The sequence below is a fragment of the Passer domesticus genome, chromosome 6 (genome assembly GCF_036417665.1).
Source record: "Passer domesticus isolate bPasDom1 chromosome 6, bPasDom1.hap1, whole genome shotgun sequence".
Taxonomy (NCBI): Eukaryota; Metazoa; Chordata; class Aves; order Passeriformes; family Passeridae; genus Passer; species Passer domesticus.
Genome location: NC_087479.1, coordinates 35,706,859 through 35,729,237, shown reverse-complemented (window position 1 = coordinate 35,729,237; position 22,379 = coordinate 35,706,859). Strand labels below are relative to the sequence as shown.

Here is a 22,379-nt window from a genome sequence, read left to right as displayed (position 1 = left end):
GCGGGGCGCGGCGCTGAGGGCATGGAGGGTGTGGGCGGGAGCGGGGCTCTTGGCGCAGCAGGGCACGAACGCGGGGCGCATGGGGTCGCTTAGCACGGTAGGGAAGGAACGCAGGGCAGAGGCAGCCTGGGGTTTGCTGGGAGGTGGTGTGCTCTGAGGGGACACCGAAAAGGTATCTCCTCTTCCTTATGTCGCTGGCTCCCTCAAAGCCGTAATTTGGCTGTGGGCAGCTAGAAGGTGTTACAACCGCTCTGAATTGATCAAGAATTAAGAAGAGATAATGTCTTGAAAGTGACTCTCCGGCTGAGACCCCTTGGTGCTTAATTTTTTTCTTATTTTGAACCTTCTACAGGTGGGCAGTATTGGGGCACACGGTGGGTGGAAAAGCCCGGGCTGCAGCAGTCGGGAGCAGCTCCTGGCTGCGGAGCGCCTGCCATCCACCCCCTGCAGTCAGAGTGACAAACCCCTTCTCTTCTTCACCGTTTGTTAACGTGTCCTGAAGCAGTTTTGGTACAGTGACGTTCCCCGTCCTGCTTGTTTAGCATCTAGGACTTTAAAGGTATAACCAGAGTTGTAAAAGAGTTTAATTTAATGAATGATTAAGGTTAAAACAAACAAACAAAAGCTATGCTTAAAATAATTGTGGAAAAATAATGGTTTAGCTTTTTTGCTTCCAAAAAGATGAGAGGTTTTTTTGGTTGCTTTCATAACTTAAACAAAAATGCCAGTACTGGGAAAATAAACAATAGGGTTTTTGCTACTTTTGATGTTTAGACTTTGCACAAGTTTGCTGTCTTACTTGGCAGGAGAGTAATTTTTGGGAGATAGTATTTTTTTGTTTCTCACTTGCATGATCTGTGTTTTAAGTTCAAAATACATAGAGTTAAAATAGTCTTGGAAAGTATCCACTTAAGGATACAAACAACTGAAGAAATCACCTGTGGCTTGCATATACAGTTTGTGAGTTTTATTTCTTTGTCTTTGTAAGTCAGAGCACCAGCACAGTCTAATTCTAAGACATGTTTTGTTGGTTAGGTCTGTTTCTCATAGTGGTTTCGTGATAGTGGTCTTTAGCTTTCACAAAATAATTTTAATGCAGTAACAGGAGAAAAGTGCATACAAAAAGTGAACTGTTGCTAAAACTGTCACTGGTGTTGATTGGATACAAAGTGATGGTTTTATATGGTGTTGGTACCTGACTTACATGTAAATTTGATGCTGGTACACCTATGCACAAGGTTCTAGGAAGTTTTTTTTCATGGTATTTCCTGGCTTGTGGGTAGTAGTCCAGAATGTCTAATATTTTGCAAGTACTGTAATACTCTGCTTTGTTCATTAGCTTTGTTTCATCTGTTTAATTTCTGGTGCCCAGTGAGCAATATTCAAGGTTCTATGACCAATATATGCTGCTTATAAGCTGAGGGATTCCTGTGACTGAAATAGTTACCATTGAGGAAGAAGTGTATTAAATTATTTGTTTTCTCATTTGTGTTGCAGGTGCTTACTATGAAAGTTAATAAAGAATAGACTGGAAGATATTTCAGAAATCACTGGTTTTCCATGTATGCATTGGAATAAAATATACAAATATATAAATAAAATGCACACATTCACCCATACATTGTTCCTTAGCAATAGTTTGTCTAACCTCTTCCTAAAGCCTTTTAATTTGATTTATTCTGATTATATAATTTTAGTATTTATTATTATATCTCACTGAAAGGTTTCCTGATGTATTACCTTATTGCTGCAGTTTAAAAACATTACTGCTATTCCTTCTTCCTTCTGTGGATATAGAAAACAGTTTACCTTGCTCTCTGCAGCTATATTCCATATTTGAAGTGAGAAAAGATGTCCCTTTTGAGTAATTTTCTGTAGATTGAAGACTGCCTCAGGAATACCATTCCACTTGGATATTATAGATGACAACCTTTAGCTTTGATGATTCTTGCTTCTTTTTTTGGACCCCTTTCAAGGAGAACAGATCTTTCCTTGACGTGTGTTCCTAAAAACTGGATGTACCACAACTCAGCTGAGGCCTTCCTACCACAGGGTTTGTTTTGCAGGTTACTCAGGTTGGAGTTGTAGGATGTCCTACAGCTGTGCAGCAGTGCCAGCTTCCATGAAGCTTATGGCCAGAAGTGTGAGCAGTTGGAGAACTGCTCTGTGACCAGTTGTTTCCCCTCTGGGTTTGTGGAATTGGCTGTGCTTGTGCTGGTAATGATTTAATGCTGCTCATCTCGGGCTGGTTCATGAACTGGCCCAGGCCATCCTGCCCTGAGGAATGCACTCTGCCTCTGTGCCCACCTTGGCTGGTTTTCTACTCTCTTGATCTGAGGGACTGGGTTTATACCCCTGTAGTTGATTAAATACAGAGTTCAGATTATACTTATTTAGTTGATTGAAATGTATTTGTAAATTATGTTCAAACATTCGGTAAAGACCAAATTTTATCAATAGTATTAGACTTTAAGGTTTGAATGTAGGTTTAGGATTACTACAATTTAATGAGTTGCCTTTCAGATGAACTGCAGGATCTGAACATGTGTTCATTAGTTGCATCATCTCAAAATGAAAATTAGTTTGTCTAAACTCTTCTTTTGCTTAAGCTGTGTGTTTTCTGGGGGCTGTTAAAGCTCAGCTTACGTAAGACAACTCATTAAGCTTTGGTAAGTGGGAAGGGTACCTGGGCCCATGGATTACCCAGGGTTTATGCAGGGTAACCAAAAGTAGGATTTTGTCTAATGGTAAAATTTGTGGTTTTTTCTAATACTGCTGAAATCAATTTAAGAGTCTGTGTAGCTTTTTGCTTACTCTGCACTATGAGCTGCAGCAGTTGTGCAGTAATAGTCAAAGCTTCTGTGAAAGTTGCTGTTTTATCTTAGTTTTCAGAATGCCCTGTTGTCCCACAGGCTCTGCTATTAATGCAGTAAATAACTTTTGGATTCTCTGGCATTAGGTCATAAAATCAGTTGGATGGGAAAAGACCTTTATGATGGTCGAGTGCCACCATTAACCGGGCACTGCCAAGTCTGCCACTTCACCACATGCTGAGTGCCAGATCTACATGTGTTTTAAATATCTCCAGGAATGATGACTCCACTGCTTTTGCAGCTTGTCCTAATGCTCGACAACCCTTTTGGTGGATATTAGGAAAAATTTCTTCCATCTAAACAAAGGAACAAACTTCTGTAGAATTCAAGGAATTAAGATGATGAGTTGTTGCAATTCGGTTTGTATAAAGATCAGTAACTTCCTGCGTTCATTCTGTATGTGTGTGTGTTTCACTTTTTTACCCTGTCTAGTTTAAATCTCGAGCTCCCAAAGCGGTCCTGATGGTCTTGGAGGTGCAGCTCCCCTTGAGGGTCTGCTGGGTGTTTTAAGGACTGGAGCGAATTGGAGCTGACCCAGAAGAGGGCAGCAGTGCACTTGCACAAAATCACTGTGTCTTGGCTCTGTAGGGTCTTGTGTACCACGTATTGAATCCCTATAAAATCGCTTTTTTAGGTGCAGAAATGCACCAATGAACCCCTTTGTAAAAGTGTATTTATCTGTATTTATAACCCTAAAGTCCAGGGACACTGATGTTCCATATTTTAGCCAGACTTTCCCTCTAAGTAAGGTGAAACTTCTTTCTCCTGGTGTCAGCTTTGTCTACCCTGCAGGTAAGAGGTCAAAGGTCATAAAAAACATGCCCATGAGATATGTATCTGCTCTTAGTATTTATATATATGTATTTCTTTTAATTATAAAATATATATTATTTTTATAATATATAAAAGATAAAATTTTACTCTGACACTACATCTGAAGTCTCTTCCAATCAAGTATCTTTGGGAGTGAGAGATGCTGATCAAACCTTACCTTCTTTTAAATACTTTTCTTAATATAAATTCTTAGACATAATTTACTGGATAGTCTGATGAGTAATGAATTAATCTTTTTCCTGTGGATCCAAAATAATTTGTATGTAGAACTTATCAGAAGTAAGTTGCATTTAAAATTTTTTTATGGCACTGGTGGAGGGACTTTATGACTTCTGATTATAATCAGAAGATGGACTGCAGAACATGCAGGCATGAGTGGGTGCCAACAATGCGTGTGGTTCAGCATATTGCTAGACATGGAGCTGTGGTGTTATGGGTCTCTTCAGATGGGCTGGCACATTCCAAGAGATGGTCTCTGGTAAAACCCCTCTGAGACTTTCTGTTTGCCATGGTCTGCCCTATTTTCTTTCAAAATAGCATGTTGTCTTTTGAATGGCAGTGCTGGATACATGGGTAATCTTTTTGAACACTTTTGATGTTTTAGCTAAATATCTTAAATATTATTTTATGTGTAGCATGAGCCATTACTTAACACTCTGAAACGTCTTTTGTGGGTTTTTTTTTTTACTTCTGTCATTATTACTTGCGGGCCCAGTCTAAAAGACTGTTAAATGTGCAACAATACTCACCTGTCCTGATGGTGGGGTAGGCTTATGAAAGTTGTGTGTGTATACACATAGATCACCATATCTCTGTCTCCAAAACCAGAACTTCATTACCACATGTTTCAGTGTATGGGTGGGGAGAAAGCTCAGTCAAGAAGGCATGAGATTTGAAAGTGATGTTAACCACAGAGTTGTCTGTGCTCTGCCATGTTTCCTGTGATGCCAGAGGTCTGACACGTCAGTTCAAAACAAAAACTGGCTCTTTTGTTAATTTTTTTTAAATCATGCCTGCAGATGGTAAAGTGATCTGTCAGGCAGGTAGGAATGCTAGCAAGGCTTACACTGCCAGAATGCTGAATTGGAACTTATATTCCTTGCAGAGCCATTGTAGAGTAGAATATCCTGATGGTGAGGAAACCTGTGTTGAATAATGCTGTCCTGCCCCTTTTTAGGGGGAAAACTCAAATCTCCATTGGAAGGTCAAGCTCCTGGTGTAAATAATGTTGTCTTCAGAGTAGTGGCAGCTGGCAGCTTTTTCATTTTTCCTCCAAACTCATTTGTTCAGCTTATGGGCCTCTAATACACAAAGTGCTTTCAGTTACAAGATTGATTTCTAGTCTTGTATTTAAAATTTGCCAGGAAAAGAACTAGTCAGCATCTCCTAGGAAGTATTCTCTTTTGGGTCAAAATCTTGTGTGCTGCTTCATAGTCTCCCTTGCCTGCTTTGGCTATTAAGGTTGTACTTTTTACAGAGAGAGGTGAACTGTTTTGCTTTTACACATCAATAGTAGATGTCAGGGCTCTGATAGCTGATTTCCCACTGGAAGAAAAATCTGTGACACAGACCATAGGAATCATCTTTCTTAGCAGATTTCTATATTGAATACATGAGGCTTTGAACAAATGTACAGACTGATTATATTGCAGAAATAACCCTTCTCCAAAAATTTCAGTCTGGAAGTCAGTGTTTTGCTTTCAGAAAACAACTTTATCATTGAAGTTCCTACCAACTAAAGACACAGTGTTACAGGGCTACTAACACCTCATTTCTCAAAGTCTATGTTCTGCTCATGTACAGAGGAAAGTAAGTTATTGGAGAGACTTGTGTGCAAGGAGGCATTATAATCATATGAGGGTGGTTCTCAGAAAGGGACAGTAATGAGCACCATTTTGGAGCGTGGGCTTTCTGAACTGTCTTGTATGTGTTGTGCTGTAGATATTCCCTTTGTGAAAGTTCTGTTTGAATGATGCAGGAGTGACTTCTTAGTCTCCCTCCCCCCACACCTCATCTTTGAAGATGTGTGTTGGAATTTCTTGTTTCAAGTGTTCTTTGGGGTGGTTTTTTTTTGGGGGGGGGGAGTTTTTTTGGTTTTTTTTTCTTTTTGTTTTTCTTTTTTTTTTAAATGAAAGGGAATGAAATTTGTATGAGGTAAGAATTCATCTGTCATTCTCTTCTGAATCCTCTCTCAGGGAGAACATGGCAGGAGGAGGAAGAAGCTCAGCTCAGTGGATGCAGACTGGTGTGGGAGGCTGCTTGTTACTGACATGTAAAGTGGGGTAAGCAAGTTTCTTCTGAGGACTTTCAGGACTGGAAGGAATAAGGGTGGGAGTAGAGAAGGTTACCATGGGAAAGCAGTCTCCATGCATCTGTATTCTGTAGGGGGTATGTGTGGGTTCTTTGATTTCTTTGGTGGCTGGGGAAAGGCTTGAAGGGAAAGTTGAAGATAATCTGCAGATACCTGGCCTCATAATGACAATGTATATTGTCTTCTCATCTCTGGGTTACTATTTATATGCCTTTATTACTATAATAACATACAGTAATATATATTGTATGGTAATATATAATGTAATACAATACAGTAATTTATATTACTATTTATATGTTCTGGATGTTTCCAAATGTATAATTGTGGTTTAGTCTTAAATTTTATTCTTAAGCTGCTGTGCCTTTGGTCATTCTAATTGCATGTGTACCCTGATATTTATGATGGATGGTGACATTGCCTCCCAGTCCACTGGAATGCCTCATGCCACTGGAATGTTTCATTGTTGGCTCCATAGATGCTCTGCTTTGTGGAGCCCTTCTAGGACCTGGTTTTCAAACTGCTGCTCTTCTGGGCACTGATAGCAGTCAGGAATGGTGAGCTGTGGTTGCATGTCACTACCAGTATAGATACCAGCCTGTAGATTCCAAAGCATGTGCCTAGTGCAGAAGTCTGCCCAACGGAGTAGCACTGCAGGAACTCCCATTAGTACAAACTGACACAATTACCTTTCTGCACAGCTTATGCTCTGTCATTTTTGTGTGCCTGTGGAAAGTAAGGAAATAGAGACACACAACTTTAAATGGAAACAATAGACTATTTTGGGGGAAAAAATAGATAAATGACTAAATTAAAACAACACTGCAGATAGGGTAGTCATAGCACTGTTTGTAAGATGATCTTTGAAAGTCTGAAGACAACTGAAACTGCTTATGTGCTTTGTAGAACTGAATCAATTATTTCACATACAAGATGTAATATATCAGTTTGCGGTTCCAAAACAAAACCAAGACCAACTAACAAAACTTTAGCTCTCAGCTTGATTGGATGGAAATTGAAAGAGGAGGAAGGATATAGAAGATAGTTTATGGACTTAGTTGAGCTATTGTTTTCCTGAGCAAAGCACTTTCTAACTGGGAGCAGGAAAGCTCTGAAGGTCCCAAGAAAAAAGAATAGGTAAATAACTAGCTGTATGATCATATAAATTCTGCACTATAACCTTGTGGGAAGTCAGGAAGGATGACAGAACTCTATATGAAATGGTTGAGAGCTTCCAGGGCCTTTAAGAGACTACTAGGCCACAGGATTTGATCTGTGTTAATTACCCACCAAGACTTAATTGTGTGTTTTTGTTTTGTTGTGGGTTGTTCTTTTTCTCTACCTGGGTAAAAACTCAGTGTAAGTTGACTAATAGTGTTTGCTTATGTTCTTTATAGAAAATGGCTGCTTTCCTAAGGCTAAGTGTGATTACATCAGCTGGTAGAGCATCCTCCCTTTGAGTACTCAAACATATTTTATCTTTGTTCAGAATGATGTTTCATAACAGCTGAAAACAGCACTTCTGAAACAAATGTTTCAGAAGTGTGGAAGAAAATGAAAATACAGATTATCACTGAGTTGTGCGTAAGTTCAAAGTCTAGGGGAATTTCTAAGAAGTAACATAAAGAGTGAACCTTGTACATTGATAAATCAGTGAAATAAAATTGCTCCCATGTGTTCTGGATAAAATTAGAAGAGTGGATTAATGCCTTTGTACAGTATTGCTACTTCTAGGAGAGAAGTACTTCTAACTTGAGGAGATTATCCACTAAAAATTTCTTTTGGAGGAATGCAGGTATTTAGTAACCTTTCTTACAGACAGTTGCATACATTCATGCAGTCATCAGCCCTGTGAAATGAGGGAGCATCATTTCAGAGGAAACGTTAAAAACTATTTTGACATGTTTGTCTCAAAAAAAAAAAAAGGGAGGATTAAAGAAATAAGTGAAAATAGTTGGATGGTCACCTGTATATTTTTTTTTAATTCTTTTTGATCTACATAGCATAATTTCATTGGATTGAGTTCTATTCAATCACTAAAGCAATGATTCTTGTAGTAATGGTTGGATATACTTGATATGGGAATAGACCGTAACAGGTGGATAAAAAAGCTTATATTGGGCAAATAGCTGGACAGTTGTTCATTTGGCTGTACAAACTGACAGTACAGAAATTATTCTGTCTTTTGAGCATTCTGGTTATCCTTCTTTGTGCCTTTTCTATCTCTAACAAACTGTACAAAGTATTGAGAAATTAAGCACGTTATAGATTCCTGTGTTGTGGCACAATGCCCAGAGTGTGTCGTCTTTGACTTGTGGTTCAATAGTAGCTGCTCTCAAATAATTCCTGGTTATATCCCAAGATCTTGTTCTTGACTGGCAATAAGTAATTCAGAGGCTGAAGGTGTACATGCAATGTTAGGACTTTTTAAAGTATGTCAATTTGTCACCATTTTATCTGCCGTTTAATGTCTTATGAGTCAGTTTTTCATTTCCCTCTGCCTCTTCCCCTCATCTTCTGAAAATCTCCAAAACAAAAAAAAAAAAGGGGGGGGAAGATGACTCCTTCTGAGTTCAGTTATATGGGAAGAATAAAGTTCAGTTCCAAAGCTTCTCTGCAGGTTAATTGAAAATAGTCACTGAAACCCTCTGCCATCTTATAGTGCCCTTTCAGTAGGTGGACTGAGGGGAGCTTGCTTTTATGGGGGGAGCTTAGAGAAAAATCCATTACTCCTAGGTTCCCAGTTCTACTGCGGATGAAACAACTTGGAATACACGAGAAATGTAATGTGGCTGAAAGGAAATGGTTACAGGCTTTCTGAATTATTGCAAAATAGCTTGATGAAGAAAAATCTCACTGGAAAGAGGTTACTAAGTGGCCCTGATTTCTTTCTGCCTGTTGTTGGTAGTGGCAAGCAGTGCTGCAGGGACCAGAAAAGATGCTATTAAAATTTTTGTATGCAGAACATACATAAAGAATGTGGCTGTCCCTAAAGAGGATAAGAGCTTGGTAGTTGCAGTTAAAAATAATTTATTCAGGCTTAGCTAATGCTGCAGAATCTGGTGGTCTCTTGTGCTGCTGGACTGTAGTAAGCTGCAGTATGCAAGGTGTGGCATAGAGAAATGCATAGCTTTCTGATTGCTCCCTGAATGTGTGCCATGAATGCATTCTATTAGTGGTGCTACAGTAGATACAATCTAAGGATATAAGCAATTGGAATACAGATACTCTTTTATCTAAGCTGTGCTAGTCTTAACATGTTAAATTCATCCTACCCATTAGGAGGTATGAACTCATAAAAGTTCCAGTTGAAAGTCACCTCTGTAGTATTTCTTAAAACATTATTAACAAGCTGTGCTGGCTTTCTGAAACCAGCTGGTTTTGCTTCTATTTTCCAAGTTCAGAGATATTTATGGTATTTATGTTTGTTTGTGCGACAACTTGAGGATGACAGCACCAGTGGAAGGGTAGGTCAGAGTAAACCTCTGGCTGCATAAGTGCCACCTGCATGGAACAGTGCTTGAGACAGTAAATCCCATTGGATGGCCCAGCTGTTCTTGTCTTGTGCTGAGTTTTGTGCAGCTTTGCATCTCTGAAGGTTACAGGAAATGGGACACTTGGCTTGTGGAGTTTCTTGGGGTAACCTGGCCCAGCTCACTCCTCTGGACAACCAAACAAGCTGCAGACAGCCCAGGTTCTGCTGTGTGTCATGGTGTAGATAGCAAGTAGGCAAGACTGGCCATGGAGGAGGAAGACACACCCTGACAGATCTGATGCAAAGCCTATTTCATTCTCTAGAATTATTTTCATGAAATGTGGATTAGGTGCTAAATCCTGGAGTAGCATTTCTTATCTTGGAACACCAAATCTCCTGAGAGGCACTAAACACATCACTGCAGTTCGTTTGCTGAGCCAAAGCTACTGGTTTAAAGTATCAAAATAATATGCATGCTACAATTTTTGGTAATTTATAAATATTCTGGGTCAGACTTGTGATGTGACTACCTAAACTAAGCTGAGGGGTGAATCAGGCACTGTATTATTTGTGGGTGTAGTTACTTGACAATATCCTTTAATACTCCTGATGTTAATGGACAAATTACAAGTCTTCATTTATTTGACTTTATGACTGCATTCTTTGTTTCAACCTGTTATACCACCTGCTTTGCTGTAGGAGACTTTTTGCATGCACATCCCTTTTCCTGGACACAGGGATAGTAGCCTGGGTCGGTTACTGTCGCTAGGTTCTTGTCAGCCTGGATGGCAGGTAGATGGCATCCTACCCTGTCACCAACCGCTGGCTGGCTGACGTGGGAAGGCTTGGGAGGGTTGAATGGAAAAAAAGGATTTGTTCTGTATTAGTGTGAGAGTAGAAGTATCCTGAGCAGCTTCCAAAATGCCAGAGAGTAGTACCGGGTGACTTAACGCCAAGGGCAGTGACGAATGGTTTCACCCCAGCATCCTTTCCATAGGGCTGTCCTTCAAGCTGTGTCCACTTCAGCTGAAGCTGGGCTAAGTGGGAGGGCTTGAGACAGGCAGCTAAAGTTTTTTTCCCCTGCAGACAATTGGTCGGGGTAAATGTTATCTTTATTCTTGGAGAAAGTTTGGGTGGCTTTTTTGTAGTCTGGAGGAAAAAAGAAAAAAAGCATTAAGTGTTGACGTGTTATTTTTTCCTGGTTTGAGGAAATAATCTTTCCATAATAAGCTTGAAACTACTTTGATGACTGAAAACAGTGCTATAATATATGAACTTAAAATTTCTTAAAATAAGAAATATCTGATCTTGAAATCAAAGGTTTGGTTTTGTAAAGGGTTTCTACTGGATTATATTATTGGTTTTGGCTTTTTTAGAGTATTAGAAACTGAATGACACTCTTGTATTTGTGAAAAGTCAGTTTAAATACTGTAACTGGCTTCCTTAAATACATGTCTTGTAGGCTTCTTTGGTTCTATAGGCTCTAACTAAAGTGACATGTTATTTGGGACATGCACTATAAATTCTAGGTGACCCCAAATACAGGTTGTTAGTCTTCATTTAAAGATCGTCGTATGGTGAAAAAATACCAGACTTTATTTATGTCTTGTATGTTTTTCATCCTTCTCTTACCTGATTGTTTCTGACTAAAAATTTTGGCATGCAAAAACTACCTTATGTGTAGGTGTTCCTCTGATCCTTTTGTTTTGTTTTTCACCTGAAGCATCATCATCATCCCTGTAAAATCAGACTTGTCTGCTGTATGAATAATATGAGTGTTACAAACAGAACTATGATTTCAAGTGAACAGGAAAAAAGCAGATAAAACACTTCAAAAAATGGTTTTCAAGGAGCATGTCTGTACCAGTAAAGCAAAGTGAAAGTAACTAATAATGCTGTGTATGTAGCAGTGATTTTTTAAAAAGTTGTTCTCAGATGTAGATTTGAGATTGTCCCAAGGCTTCCAGAACAATTTCAAAGGTTAATTGATAGTCTGTTCTTGTATGTGCATGCCAAAATGCTGGAGAGGGATTGTGTATGTGTGTGTGTGTATGCAAAAAGAATGGTCCAAATACAAGTCTTGAGGTGTAACCTCTTTGTCCTAGTGCTAGGGTAGGGTAGGACATGTATTTAGGGTTCTGTGGAAAAGCAGAATGGTACACAATACTCCATCACACCTATATATAGGTATGATACTATATATACAAAATATTAGAAAATATAAATATAAATAGTAGTATAATGTCAAAGTCTAGGCCCCATACCTCTCCCCCCCCCCCCCAAAAAAAAAAATAGGAGATGCCAGAACAAAGGTTTTCTTAGCAGCCTTAATTTCACTCCTTTGTCTGAATTACATTATAATTCATCCCAGCAACTGGAAATGGAATCCTTTCTCCCACTGCCCTGCTGCCCTTGTACTTTAGCAGAGAAAATGCACAGAGCAGAAGTGTGCTGGTCTTCCCCTCCACTACCTGCTGCAAGTGTGACTTCCGGATGAGGAACAAATGCTGCAGAAATACAGGTGCAGTCCGTGGGAGTGTTTGGCCGCTGCATCCCAGCAGCTTTCTGATGCTGGGTTTTCATGACTCGGGCAGTTTGCGGGTGTTTTCTGCAGAAAATTTGTAAAGCCAAATACCTCGCACCAAATTAATTGAGTTGTCAGAACTTCGAGGCCATGGAGGCATAGAGTCACTCGACCTTATGACTGCTAAATTTAAGGCACTTCCTTCACCCTCCCCGCGGGAAGCGCTGCAGTGCAGACCGCTGGAGCTCCTCCGCGGGCGGTGCCGCGCGGGGGCAGCGCGGGGCGGGGAGCGCTGGAGCCGGGCAGAGGGGCGGAATCCGCCGTGCAGCGTTTCCGTGACCTCAAACGCCTCACGCCCAGAGGTACTCACCGCACCTAAGACACATCGAGGCTTAATTCGGACACACCCGCAGTATCGTATGGTGCGTTTGGGGAGTGAACAGATAAATTAAGCAATGGCTGCGCAGCAGAAGAGTTGCATGCACATTGCTCTTAGCAGGTTTTCTTTAAACTGTCTTTTTGGTTTTATTAAGACCATTCTTTCATAACGACTTACTGTATCTAGGCCCAATTCTGCACTTACGGGTTTAAAGAAATGCTGATTCTTTTCAGGTCATGACTCTTGACACTGATGTTAGATAGTACCCCTTTCTCCTCTGGGCTTTGAGAACAGTACATGAAAATTCGCACAGAAGATCTGAATAGAAACATACATGTTTTAAATGCTCTATATAGGCATAGATTATTTTCTCCTTTAGTTTACACCACTAAAAATGCAGAATAAATCTTACTGGCAGAATGAACTGGATTTGATCATGACAATGTTGGACAACCCTTCTTCCTGTTGAAGATGACTTTGGCAGAATCAAGCCTTTAGGTTAGAATTGCATATTAAAAATGGGAACAGAACCTGACTGGCAGGGATTTTTCTGTTTGTTTTTAACATCTGTAGCCCAAAAGTTCAGCCTTAAGGAGACTAAGCCTAGGCCCCTGAATCCAATAACTCCCAGAGTTACCTAATAGAAAACACTAGACACAGGGACCCATATATGGAATTTAGGCTATGTGAGTTGAGGCTTACACAGCTATTATTGCAGCACTCTAAAATACTCCACTCTGCTTTTCAAAGGTGTCCCATTGTTATGGGCTTTTAGACTGAGTGACTTGGCATTAGTTATGCAATCCTCTGAATCTAGATAATTTAGTTGTAATATGCAAATCTCAGCAGCCATTGCTTCCTAGTTATTTTCCAGTCCTGATACCTGTGTGACTTCTCTTCCCAGGCTTGTTTCCACAAGGTATTTAGCAGTATTGCTCACCTCTAGCAAATGGCTAGTATAAATAATTATGTGTACACAAATGTCTTGGTGTTCTGCTGAACCAGGGTCTACTTTTCTTGATACGATTTTTGAAAATGGTATAGGCCTTCCAAAAGCCTTTAAGCAGATGTTTTAGGATATTTTTGCAAGAATTTGACAGGAAACAGAGCTTTGCTGGTGGGTTAGAGTATGTCTTGAGGGGGGGGAGGGGAGAGAGAGAAAATTAAATGTACAGCAACTTTGAAATGAATGCCTATGGTTTCAGCATGCTGGGTGCTATGCTAACAAGTAGGCTAAACTTGGATGTCCCCAGCACTCCAGTTTGGAATAGCTCCCAGCTTTGGAATATAACATGCTTGCATTTGTATCTAGAATACAACTGGGATTCTCATGTTCAATAATCAGAAGGAGGGAGCGTGAGTGAGGGAAACAGCTGCATATCTCTGGCACTAGACTTTGCATGCTGACCCTTGTTGTGTAACCTCCATGCTCCAGAAGTTTGAATTAATTTCAGGAGGTTGGCATGCATTTAGCTGGGAAAGTGTTAGCTAGTGAGTTATTTCAATTATATAAATAGAGTAAGAGAAACCATTCTCTGATTATGAGAATGATCTGAAGCAATAAGCACCTCTCCCATAATAAATGCAAGTGCAACTCAGACTGTTTGTGGTATCCTTCCCCTTCTCCCAAAGTGGATTTGGCCAATGCCTCTGTCTAGAAGAGTGATAAGAGTAGATGGTATGATTGCTAGGAGAAATTGTTACTGTGTGGGGAGATAAAAGGTTTTAATAAAAAGAACTTGAAGAAGAGCTAGCCAATGGCTTGGAAAGAATAAGAAGCTGTTGCAGCGCCAAAGGGGAGTGGAAAAGATTGCAGGTCAGTTATACTTGCTATACCATTTCTGAAGTGTCATAACCTGGGTAATCAATCATAAGGCTTTATTTTGTGGCTGTTGGTTGCACAGGGTTCCTGAAGGCTGAACTCCCACTGCTTGCATTTTGTAGTGAGATACTGATGCTTGCAGGAGCCAAGCAGGGAGAATCCTCCCTAGGATAATAATTTGGTAAGCTGTTCTACTTTCTGCAAGCTGGATTGTTGCAGCAGCAACTGCAGTATTCTTTGTAGATGCTTTTATTCTATCAGACTTGTTCTAGTGCTTTTAAATAATATTGCATAAGGACTTTAGCCATAGACACCAGATGAGAGGAAACATTCTGCTATGTGTGAGATCAGCAAACCCTTTGGGTTTTGCAAAGGAGCGCAGAATTCAACATAGATAAGATGCTGTTCTTAGCAGGTGACTGATCTTACATGCAGCTTTACAAAGTTTTGCCCAGTTTAAAAACTGTAGTGCTTGATCATTCCTGGGCATGACAGGTGTGAAAATATTCTAAGTGCTGTAAGGTTTCCTTTCACAGGTTTCTTTGGGTTTTTTTTTCTGGTGCTGAAGATGCTTGTGCCTTCTTCTCTCAAAAAGGCTGTACAGGCTGGCATGCTCCTATCTGGCTGTTGACCTTTAAAACAAACAAGAAAAGCCCCATCACAAGCAGGCACTGGAAGGAACAGCAAAGCAGGGAACTTGACTTTTCTGCATGTGGCACAGTTGGCCTGATGGAGTTCTATGTCATGATGTTGTGTTTAGACTTGTAGTTCACTCTCAGCTCTTGGGTAGGAATCCTTCCTGTCCTGTCAGCCTGGGATCTGAAGATGGGTTAAATATGTATCTGTGAGTGCTGCTTGTAGCACTGTGGGGGAAAGAGTGTATGGTTCGTGGGCATACTGGGTAGGAAGTTGGAGCCTCTATAGCCTATCTGGGCACACCAGAAACTGGTCCATATCAGTAATACACATGAAAGATGAGAATCTGTCCCTGTGTCTGTACAGATGCCTGGTAAATCCTGTACTAGGAGTCTTTCTTGGAATGGCACAAGGATTCCACAGGATAGTCTTAGAAACAGCCTAATAAGCATCAGAGGGAGCAAAAGTCTGGGCCTTGCATCAAGCAGTATCCCATCAGCCTTTTATGTCACTTGGGATTTCATAATAAACTTTGACAAGTTCTTCTTAGGTGCTTTCTGCTGAGGCAGCACAGTCCCAGTGTCAGCAAAGGCCTGTCAGCTCTAGCAAAAGCCTGAGCAAGTAGAAGACTTGACACAAGGGCTTACATGTGTGAGGAGAGTGGCTGGAGCAAGACGTGTGTCACAGAGCTTCCTGTTGCAGACGTGGCTACTGCATTTGAAGGAAGTGTCCTGACAGCAAAGCTGATCTACCTTTGCTTAAAAAACAAGAGTAAACAAAAAAGCCCAACAAATAACATGTTGCCTGTGGCAGTGCTAGTTTTATGTAAAGGACGTTACCAATGTGATTGTCTTGGTTAAAAAGTATCAGCAAAATTATTCTGAATTCTGATCTGAGATCCTGTTTGGCTTGGGGAAGTTTATATCAGATTATTTCCAGTTGGGGAGGCTCCAGTTGGGGAGACTTGGGGGCAAATAAGTCAGGGCTGGCTTCATTGTGACATTGACTGCAATAATTAACTGATGATTCCCAGGATCATTTTATGTTATACCAGTACTGAATTTGTTCACTGAAATTTGCAGTCATCAATGTTTAAAGTTGACCCAGGCCCAGACTGGTATTTTAGGCAGGTCAATCCACAATTTTCTGTTGTTTCTCCCCTCTACCAAAGTCAAGTTGGATGAGAAATGGAAGAACAGTTTTATGACACTTTTGAAGCTGTTTCTGTTTAGCAGGATTTAAGATATAGCTAAAATAATCTTATTTCCCCCTTGCTACCATTTTCCTCTGTTTTTTGGCCAATCAATGCAATAAATGAGCTAGTGCCTTCTTACCCCCTCACTAATTCTAAACTGCTGTTTATGTGGATGTTTTTCTTTCCAGTGCAACCATCCCATCAGATTTTATTTTTCTTACTTTACATTTTTACAAAATAAAAAATATTTTAAGTTACAGATTGTTTTGGAAATAATGGAACAAAATACAAGGAAAGAAAAAGAATAAAGAATGGAATACTATAATTATTTTGTATTTATATGGAAGAGGGGGTGAAACTATTAAAGGTGTTAATAAAAGTATTTTAAAACCTCTTAAAATTAAAACCATTTCACAAAAAGTATTGAACTAAAAAAAAAACAACCAAAACTAGCCAGTGAGAGATTTTTATGCTGAATCTAATTTTCCATGTAGTTAAAAAGACTGGTTTTGTTGTTAGCTGTGTAATTCCTGCACGTGCTACAAAAGCAGCCTACTTATGATAGCGTTTGTTCCAAAGACCAAAATTCACTCTGTAAACAAGAAAACTTAAATACTGCAAGAAAACAATTGCAGTCATTACATTTAAGCTGTGTCTGGACAGCTCACTTCTGCCTACCCTATTAAAAAAAAATCACCATAGTGGAGTAAGCAGATAGTCACAGCAAAATACTCATTCCTTTTTTGAGGTGGTGTCATCAGTAAGGAAGGAAAGGTGAAGCAGTTCAAATGAACAGCAGATTCAAAGTTAGCACTTTCTGTGGATGAGTGTGGCAGCTTGTTTTGTCAGGTAGGGTGCTATTCATTATGCTCAATCCAAATGTTAAACCTGTTTTAGAATCATAATTATATTGTGTGCACTGGGCTTGTAAGAGATAAGATTGTTTAGCAAGGTATTATATTCCATTTTCTCATCGTGGGCAAGAGGAGGTCCTGTTGTACCACCTTTGGGACCACATTTGAAGTTTTTGTTTACAGGTGGTTAAAACCATAGCTTGACAGTACCCTGAACTCCATTCAGAGTAGCAATGAGGAACTTTTCTAGGGAGGGTCAGATCATATATTGACTGTTCCCTAATCTATACTACCTGCTCCCTCCAAGGTTTAAGTCACCTTCAAAACTCACTTTCATCTTTGCTGGGAATAAGAGGATGGAGACAGCATTATTTCAGCATCAAGGTACCACCTCTGTATCCGATTGATGGATGTAATGTAAAAACATTTTTTTCCTATCTTTAATGAAGGAAAGAGTGAAAAGGACTCCCAAAGTATTCACCTTTTCTTTATTCTTTATTTTTTTTTATTCTTTTGATTTTTTTTCCCCAACTAGTTTCTCAAGAAACAAGGCAGGTAGACCTATGTCTCTGTTGGAATTGCATAATAAACTTTGACAAGTTGTTCTCAAGTGCTTTCTATTATGTGCTTCTTGATGGGAATTCAGTTTTGTCCTGTCTAAATTTTACCAATGACTCCCCTCAAGGAGGGAGCAGCCATAGTTGCTAAATGTGTGTTCTTTAGAGGATATGTCTGTTTTATTAGGTTCCTTTTCCTACATTACTGTGGGTTTGCAGTGGCTACCAGAAAGACTTGTCCTCTCTTTTTGAAGCAGCTTGTTCATAACATTATTTTCTGTTGTTGGGGAAATTTAAAAACAATGCATGACAAAGAATCTTCTGGCAGCCACACTAAATAGATTTTCAGCAGTTTATTAAACTGGGGACAGACTTGAGCCAGGCTCTGGGAATTTACTTCTGTCTCCCCAAATTTTTGAAAGCTTCAGATTGAGGTCTCCATGTATATCTTACCAGTAGAGACTCCTCTTTAGTGTTAAAAGGTATTTTATCAGAATATCCCATTAAAAAATAAAGGGCTTGAGTCCAGACATCAGCATACAGGTATTTCAGGTGTACTTGATAAAAAACTGAATAGTGCATACAATAAAGAAAACTGGGTAACAGAATCAGGTCTGAAATCAAGATGCACTAAAGACATCCAAGAATTGTTGCTATAGGTTTAGAGGGGAAATTTAGCTTTAAAAAAAGGCTAAAAATTTGAGATCCCTTTCGTAGATACGATTCCCAAAGTTGTGAAGAATGAATTGTTGGTGCCAATTTTTACACTGTCTAGCTCCATAGTTATCTTTGTTATGCTGACTATGTAAATTTTTTTGGGGATGTGTCTGTAGAAGGCTGGTGTTGAGTCTGTAACACTGACACTCTGATATCTTTTCCTCCTCTTTCAGCTAAGCAACTATTGGTAAAGATCAAAGAAAGGGAGGAGGAGGGCTGACAAGAAACAGTGTATGAGAGATGCCTTCACAGCTTTAATAAATAAAAAGGGGTTAAGGCTTCAAATCTCTTGCAGGATATCTCTGCATGTGGGGCCCTGTTTTGCTGTAACAAGCTACATTACAGCACACTGTCTTATTTAGACCTATATGACTCTGATACTTTGAATATTAATATATATTAAGAAAAGAAAACTATAAATCACTGGAAATACCTGAGAATATTAAACAGTTGCTAATCTACCAGAAACTACTTCTTTTTCAGCTCGGTTTTTTGTTTCCCTCCATAGCAAAATTAGATTTGTGGCTTTTAATGTGGGTGTCTAGTTTGTTTCACTTTCCAATTCACAAGAGTTGAGGAATGTGTGATAAGAACCTAACTTTCCTTCCCTCCAGAAAACAGCAACTCTACGTTGAAACTTGGCAAGATAAAAAGGAAAACAGAAGATAATAAATACAAGGTAAAAATTCTTTCACAGTTCGAGATATTGTCAGCTAAAATAAGGCTTTTCAGGGTGTACAGGAATATTAATGAGACCTCACAAAAAGTATCAATGTGCTTGTGTTACATAAATAGTAAAAATGTTTGAAACAGAGGTGGATCAGGAGAGCAGCATTATGATCCATGAGACATGTCACTTCCCAATACACTGAGAAGATATGACACTGTGTTTCTTCTTCTTGAGTAGAGACAAGCTGCATTCTGTATGAGGGGCTGGAGGTGGGGTGGACTCTCTTCTAAAGCCCTGCTCACTCTGACCCTCTTGATGCAGCTTGCTTAGGCCTTGTGTTAATGCTGTAGATATTACCCCAATAGATTTGTGTCAAAACTTACCTTCTATTTTCAAAATTTATGTGCTGGCTGTCCAAACATTTGGCAAGCTCTTGTTAAGAATATGCCCACCTAGGGTTTTTTATGCCATATACTTTTAAATTATTTATACTTTCTTGCAGCCTCCTTGCTATGTTTCAGGTGAGTGTGAATAAAACTAACGGTAACTAAGTACAAATGTAAAGATCCTGAAGATGTGATTTAGTGTATATGTAACTGAGTGTGTTGCAGCTTTGTTGGTCCTTCAGAATATAAAACAATAGTAAAATTACTGATTAGTGACTTACAGTATGCTAAAATCAGGAGAAAAATTAATCCAAAATTTAAGTCATAAATGATCTACCAACAATGGACTGATGTATATGTGAAAATGGAGGTAACTATGGTGTGACGTGAAATTTTTATTATACAGATTTGTGATGTTCTCCCTGCTTGCAAATAGTGAACATGTAAGCAAGTTCTGTAGTTCATTACAAGCAAAATGCCAGTCAGTGTTCTGTGCTTTTTCTTTCAGCTAAAATGGTAATCTAACTGTTGTGGGATTCTACATGAAAAACACTGTGGACAAATGATATGGACGTGTGAGCAAAGCCTGATGTCTTCCTTACTGTGGATGAGACTTCCCACTGCTCTGATATGGCAGCTCTGTCCTTGGGTGTCCTGGAGATTGCTTTGAGCAAGACAGTGCTGCTGACTGGTTCTCCTAGCCAGGAACGTGGGGTCTGCCTGGGAAAAGGGCTATCAACAATCCAAGGTCATCTGTGCCTGTTCTCACTGTGTGTTGCTTTTGCTGGTAGCTGATAAAGGCCCAACATCTGAGTAACAGGAGCAGCCAGGGAAGCATGTGTGGCTTCATCCCATTTTTGCAATACACTCCCTGCCAAGCTGCACGAAGAGCTCTTTGCTGCAGAGCAGGAATGGGCCTATATATCCAACAAAACAGGACCAGAGGGACTCATTAAACTTCTAAACATGACCTCAGACAGGGTTTCTTAATTATCTGAAAATGTCACCAGTTTGCATTAGAAAATCTCAGGGTTTTCTAGGACTTGGCCAGATTTTGGTACCTTCTTTCAGTAACACAAATCTATCTCCTGTTCTGCAGTGTGATCCAGTCCTAGGCTATTTTTTTAAATGTGCAAAACAAAATCATTATCCCACCAGTGAATATTGCCCATCCTACAGTAAGTACCCGAGTGTTTGCCATTAAGTGACTATCACAGCAACAAGTGAAGTCGAACCAGAAATCCTCAGAGTAGTGACATGTGGTGTAGGTTGCTACTTGGTGGTCACCAGTTCAGGTGCATGCTGTGACATTTGTTTCTTTGCAAAGCACACATCAACTGTGTGCTTGTGACAAGTTGGCAGTTTGTGGTTAGCTTTTCCTGTGAGCAGTGAGAGTACTGAGCAGGGAGGGTCTGAAGTTGCATTCAATGTCACCTGGACCACTACGATATTAAATAATATAATGTAATATGATAATGGAAACGTTCTTAAAGATTGCTTCCCAGAACTGTTTTGGGATAGATCTCAGCATCTTGGCAACTCTCCAGCTAGCAGAAAGCTTATTTCTCCTAAGCAGTGCCTGTAACCAAATGGCTTAGATTGCTTTGATGGAAGAGATGCTTCCCTCCAGGGATAAATGCCTGGCACAGTACCCAAGTTGACCTAGTAGTTGGAATAGGCAAAGTTTTGGAAAGAGGAACCCTAGACAGATCCTAAATTTTAACTTTTTTGCGAACTTCTGATGATCTTTAATGAACAGGAAACCACTGCATTGTGTACCTGTCCTCACTGTGAGTAACAATTATACTCTTTCTCTTCTCCATTCCTCTTCCTTTTCTCTTTTGCCCCAGCATTGGATAGTTTTATTTTGTAAAGTAGTTGAGAAGCAAGAGAGTTTTTTGGTTTTCTTTGCTTTTTCAAGTTCAACCCAGGAAGACTGCTATTTCTACTTCTGGTAACATCTCACCAAACATCAGTACTTCCATTCTGTTATTAAGTAAGTTGTGAATGAAAATGTTTTTCTAGTTTCCTTACTTTTACTGCTTTGATAGTAGTGTGTTTTAATTGTCTTTAGTTGAGTTTCTTCTGGATGTATATATGCAAAGAATGGGGATGCAGGCTTGGTTTTGGTGGTGCTTGTTTGTGTTTTTTTAGAGGGATAGAGGATGCCTGAAGAGACCTTTGAGAGTGGGAGAAAAGTATGAGATGACAAAGCTGACTATTATCAGACAAGTAAAAAACTTCTTTGTTTGATTCTGCTCTTATTGGCACCCAATTTACACTGGAGCAATTTTGTGAACTTCAGTGAGTTTACTTCTGAGAGTGAGATCAGGATTGACACCTCTTAAATCACTTCGGTCATGCTCCATAATTCATTCGCAAGTTCCTTTAATTAGTTGCAGGTAAACCCAGGCTTCCTGGAGTTCGCTGCCTCCCCAGGAATGGGCTCTGCCCGCTGCTCCCTGCCGCGCTCCGGGGTCCAGCCTCCGCCTTCGGTCCCATCGCAGTGCTGCATGTCCGGTGAAAGGCAGGTCAGGGCTCTTCCCCCCGCGGCTCCCTGTGCCGGACGGGGACGGGGCCCGGCTGCCGGCGCGCCAGAAGTCGCTCCGTGGGAGAGGAGCGGGGCTGTGCAGGGCCGGCCGGGCGGTCCGGCCGCCGCGCGTTATGTAAGGGCGCAGGGGCTGCGGGCCGGGATGACTGACAGAGAGAGGGAAATTCCTGGGGGAGGGGGAGCGGCGCTGCCCTGAAGCCGCTGCCAGAACCGGCGGCTCACGGAGACCTGGCGGGGAGCGCGGCTGTGCGGAAAGGGAAGCAGCGCGGGAGGGACGCTGCCGGGCAGCGTGCGCACCGAGCGGGCGGCGTGGGCTCGTTCCCCCGGCGGGGCAAGCTGCCTGGGAAACAGGGGGCAGCGGCTGCGAAGCGAGGAGACGAGGAGCGAGCCCGGCTTCCCCTCTCGCGGCGCGGCGCGTTCGGGCCGGGGCCGGAGCGCGGCGGGGAAGTGCCGCGCTGGAGCGCGGGGTGCCCCGGCGCGGCGGCGGCCCCGGCGGCGGCGCTGCCCCTTTAAGACCTGCTCGCCGCCAGTTCCAGGGAGAGGGAGTGACCTCTGGGCTTTGACAGCTCCCCTAATAACTAGCAGCGCCCGGGCC

At 40.8% G+C, this 22,379-nt stretch overlaps 1 long non-coding RNA gene across 1 annotated transcript; it reads right to left on the bottom strand.

Moving 5' to 3' along the window:
* Positions 1-10,105: 10,105 nt before the first annotated feature.
* Positions 10,106-12,259, bottom strand: LOC135302128 (uncharacterized). Its single transcript, XR_010363827.1, has 2 exons — positions 11,965-12,259; positions 10,106-10,642 (listed from the first exon to the last, which is right to left on the bottom strand). It is a non-coding gene; the product is annotated as an uncharacterized LOC135302128 (long non-coding RNA).
* Between the last annotated feature and the right edge of the window lie 10,120 nt (positions 12,260-22,379).